The sequence below is a fragment of the Mustela nigripes genome, chromosome 14, assembly GCF_022355385.1.
Source record: "Mustela nigripes isolate SB6536 chromosome 14, MUSNIG.SB6536, whole genome shotgun sequence".
NCBI lineage: Eukaryota > Metazoa > Chordata > Mammalia > Carnivora > Mustelidae > Mustela > Mustela nigripes.
In genome coordinates, this window is record NC_081570.1 from 82,610,490 (window position 1) to 82,615,726 (window position 5,237).

General features: G+C 37.9%; 1 pseudogene; it reads right to left on the bottom strand.

Annotated features, from left to right (window-relative positions):
• Positions 1-1,413: 1,413 nt before the first annotated feature.
• On the bottom strand, positions 1,414-1,856 carry LOC132002196 (nucleoside diphosphate kinase A-like; annotated as a pseudogene).
• Positions 1,857-5,237: the final 3,381 nt, after the last annotated feature.

Genomic DNA, 5,237 nt, shown 5'->3' on the forward strand with positions numbered 1-5,237 from the left:
AATGAAGCTGAAAAAGAAGTTGATGATTTAAATAAATGAGCATTGTTTCTTATAAAACCCAGGAAGGATAAAGAGCCCCACTCAGTTCATTAACCAGTTACTAAATGGTATTTGTGTTATCCCCATGAATACTAAATGAATTCATTATGATATGTGCTATTACAGTGAATAGCAAATGAATTCATAACGATGGGCTCCATAAAAATATTCCTAATGGAGAAGTTATGCATTATCAAGCTGGTTTCTAGAGTAACTGAGGCTTACATTTAAATGGGGGAAAATAAATAATACCAGGCACAACATGGGTTAGTTGGAGTTATCTGAGTAAGTTCTACAGAACAGAAAACACCATTCATGTCTTGGTCATGTGTCTGTAGCCTCAGATGACTCTCAGTTTTTGGTTTCTGTCCTTTATCGTTGGTACTTATGTCTATTTCTGTCTTTGATTCAAAGAGATGGGAACAGTCCTATGCACCTGGTCAACAGTAAACCTTAGGTTTGTGATGACACAGATTAGGTTGGAAAGTTTGAGGGTTTAAGCCTTTCCCACCCAGAGGCTATCTGAAGGAATGGCTACCACACTTGACCAATCTGCAGGTCAGTTGTGGTACATAAAATCCAGTGAACCTGCTCATCTGTCCACTTTTTCTCAGCAGAAGAATAAAATAAATTTTAGAATTAATGGCATGAATGGTGTACCTTTGAAGTAATATTTGAATTTTATTGACCATCGTAAATAGATTATGAAGTCATGGCAGCAACAAAAGCACAGATGGTGTCTTATTATAAACCTGCAAACTACAAGCGATGAGCCTGAAGACCACTCAGAGGGCACTTGTGGGCCATCAGTGGTCTAGAAATCACGTTATGATAGCCTCTCATCTAAAGGTATAATTAATTTCTTAGGAAAAAAAAATGACACAGCTTCTTGGTTCATAATAAAATTAAAATACTTCCAGGGCTTAATTTTCAAGAACCAGCAGTTTTATATGTCACCCTAATTTATTATTATATTTGAGCCTATGAAAGTAAAATTTAGCAAGAAGTATAAAAAGTAGAAGAAATAGAGAGCAGAACTTTACTAATGCAAGCAGTTTAACAATTCAATTAAGTAACATTACTTGCAAACTCCCATGTGCAAAGCATTGTGGGAGATACATAAATAAGACACTGTGGTAGTCCTTAAGAAATTTTCAACATAGTCTGTCAGGTACATATTTTTTTGGGAGGGAAATACAATATTTTCATCTAAAGGTAGCACATAATACTATAAAGGGACCACTCCCAGCTCCAAGATTTGCCTCCAGATTATAAGGGAGTTCTTAAAAATAACTTGATTTCCTAGAGGCTGACCACCTCCCCATGAGAAAGAGAGGTTATGGAGTAAACAAAGTTCTGAGGTCTGTTCTGTTGTCACTCACAGACATGGTTCTGAGCAAAGCTCTTGTAATCCACCAGCTCCTCGGGCTGAAACCACAAGCCAGTCTCCTTTTTTGCACTCTCACAGAATCGCTGTCATGGATAATGTTCCTGACAATGTGGATGTGAAGGTCCCCATGAAGGGTCCCAGGCTTGCAGTCTATATGGGCTCTCTAGGCCTGTCTTCACCACATTCAGCCTCTCCTAGACCATGGCAACCACAGGCCCTGATTGCATGTTCTTTACCAGGCTGGCAAAGAATGGATGGTCCTTTAGGTCAATGTAGTATCCCTTGAGAAGGTCTTCAGGAGCTTGAATTAATTTCGTAGCAATCAGGCAGAATCCCTTTTGCTCAAAACACTTAATTATCTCTCCCACCAGGCTGCGCTGGACACCATCAAGCTTGATGACAATAAGGTGCATTCACTGTTGGCCATGACCCTGGAGATACAGAGCCTTCCAACTGTTTAGGCTACCACTTCATCTGGGACCACTCTGTCATGTACATATTTAACCATGATACAAGTTGGATTGTGGTAAGACTTAGAACCAATATACACATGATGGAAGGTGAATAATAGCAAAATAACAGCAAACAATTCTATAGCACTTGCTATGTGCCATGAACTTTTCTAAGCACTTCACATAAATTAATTCATTTAGTCCTCACAACAAACCTATGATGTAGGCATTTTTGTTATATTGTGATCTCCAATTTAAATGTGAGGAAACAGAGCCATAGATGGTTAAAAAAAACTCAGAGATAGCTAAATGACCAAGATTTTTCTTGCTTTCCTTCTATGAGAGAGGGTTGTTGCTGAGAAGCAGCTGCCATCTGTAGAAAATGTTAAGGTTGTAGAAGAGGGTGGAGCCTTAAGATGGAACATGCGTTCCTGGTACCATGAGAAAGATTGGACTTTCAAAAAAAACAAGGTGGTGTTAAATGTGGAGAGGTATAAAATCGGATGATTTATAGAAAGAGGAACAAAAAGATGTTTGATAATTAGAACATCAATGGTATTTTTTAAATTTTTTATTTATTCATTCTAGAGAGAAAGAGAGAGAGAGCATGGAGGGAGAGGGAGAGGGAATCTTCAAGCACATTTCCTGCTGAGCTTGGAGCCCGACACAGGGCTAGATCCCACAACCCATGTGAGCATGACCTGAGCCAAAATCAAAAGTGGGATCATCAACCCACTGAGCCACCCAGGCACCCTGGTATTTTTAAGTAAGTGGGTCATGGAAGTAGTAATATATGGATGTGGTTTCCAAATTATACCTAATTAAAGAAAGACTAGGACAAAAAAAGTGAGGATAGTAAGCAAAGCTTGACCTCTGAGGAGTTCATTATTAATGGTCAGAAACTCGAGGATGAGATTAGTTGCTGGCCTTTTTTAAAAGGAGACCATTACAATATAAGCATGGAGTGATTTAAGAATGATTGTGGGGGGAGAGGAGTGAATGGAGACAGACTGCAGATGTACTCACCCTTTATAGTACATGTTTTGTACACTACTAGTAGTAGATGAAATGGCCAAAATGCAGCTTTTTGTTAGTGGTTGGACACCATTGTGTCAAAAAACACATGGCTTGGTAATGATGTCCCCTCTTTATTTTTTATTTAACTTTATTTTAATTAATTAACTTTTATTTACTTTATTTGTTATATGTCTTCCTTCTCTTTATTGAAGGTCCAGAGTCTGAAAGATTGCCAAAAATTCCATCAGGAAACATTGAAGTGATATTGCAATGAGCCAAATGTTGAAAAATTTTAAAAACTCTTCTCTTGGCTTCCCTGAAGGGACTCCATGGGTTCACTTCCTCCTCTGTCTTGTTCTTGAGCTAATTTTCTTCTGTCTTTGGATCACAATCACAAAGGAAGTAGATCCATTGGCTAATGAAGAGCTTGAGATCATTGTTCAATGCTTGGCCCATTTCAATATCATTTCAGCATCTCCTGATGAAATTTTTGGCAATTTTTCAGGCCCTAGATCTTCAATATAGAAAGTATGAACACACACACGCACACACACATTCACATACATGCACACACCCCTCTAGTCAATATAATTATAATACATAAAAGCTATAGTTTTGAGCAATTTCCTTTACTACCAAAAATATAATATATATTGTGATTCAAGTAGCTTTAATTACCTTAACTTTATTAAAATGGCATTAGTGCTTGTCTAACTTGTTATTGGCACATTATACTTTCAGAAATGAGGGAACTTATCACATAGGACCAGTAATATGTTAAATGAATTAAATGTAATTAAACATGAGATTTAGCATGTTATCTCATTTAATCCTCACAGAAATCCCATGGAACGGGTATTATTACGCTGTTTTACAGCTGGCGAAACATATTAAGTGACTTACCTAAGTTCACACGGGGTAGAGAGGAAAAGCCTGGTCTTGAATGGATTCCAGGTATCGGACTACTGCCTCCCCATGCTTTACATTTGTTTTGTTTGTACTTAAAATTGAAAGTAGAAGGCAAGTGTAAACTTAAATCCCACTATGCTATTAAAAATCATGGTTTTTTTGTTTGTTTGTTTTTTGTTTTTAGTGTAATGAGTTCTAAAAACTGTTCGCAGTCTTGTACTGTGGCTTAACACCTCAGCAAAGATAGCTCTCGGCACTTTGAAAGTGGGACCATTTTATACAGCCTGAAAATGCCCTCAAATAAGGCTACTTAGTAGCAACTCTACTGACAACTTCTTGAGTGTAAAATACAAACAGAGTCTAAATGGAAAGAATTTTGTGGGGGGACATGTTATCATTAGCAGCCTTAGAGTCAGCATGTTCTTAGCATGAAAAAACAATGTTCTTGAAGAAAAAGCAGCAATATAGATTTATTGATACTGGTCTCTACTACCCTCCTGGAGGTAATTAATGATCAGGTACTATTCTGTCCTCGGTATCTTTTCCATTTCTACCATAACAACCATAGGACCAGCACAAATGAATTCATGTAATCATTTATTCCTTTAAGAGACTCTTTTTAAGCAATTTTTTGGTGCGAGGCCCTGGGATTGGCACTTCGGATGCAAAGATGAATGGAGTGCCTAATCTATTCCCGGCAGGCTCTTGTCCTCTAGTGTATGTATTTTAGGTACTCAGGTATGCATACATGTGGTATTATACATAGGAACTTTAAAATGCATTATACAAGAAATCATATTAATGATAACATGGCATCTTGCTCCAAACTAACAGTTATCCCAGATTAATCCAATTCTAAACATTCCTAGGGGAGTAGGAGCCTTATATAGCACTTCTCTACCCTCCCATATCCCTTCCCCTCCAGCTGGTACAATGTCTTGAACCTACTGAGTGGCCAAAAAGTACTCATTAAATTATTTCTTGATTGGCTTTTGGTGATGTTTGGTTTTCAAGGTATACACTTAGCATTTTCCTCCATGGCAATAATGACTTTTAATGTTTGTTAGAGGGGCACCTGGGTGGCTCATTTGGTTAAGTGTTTGCCTTTGGCTCCGGTCATGATCCCGAGGTCCTGGGATCAAGCCCCAGGTCAGGCTCTCTGCTCAAGAAGGAGTCTACTTCTCCCTCTCCCTCAACCCCCCCACCCCTTCTTGTGCTCTCTCTCTCATTTAAAAAAAAAAAAATCTTTTAAACAAAGTATCAGATTTTTTTTTGATCAGTTAAATTTTTTTCTTTCATCAAACACTGATGAATGCTCCTAGATGTCCTAAGTAGTTTATGGGTAGGTGTCACTGAGTTCAATTTACATCTAAGCAAAGTCTTGAAGATTACCTAAGATGACTTGCTATGATGTCAAATGTATTTCCTAA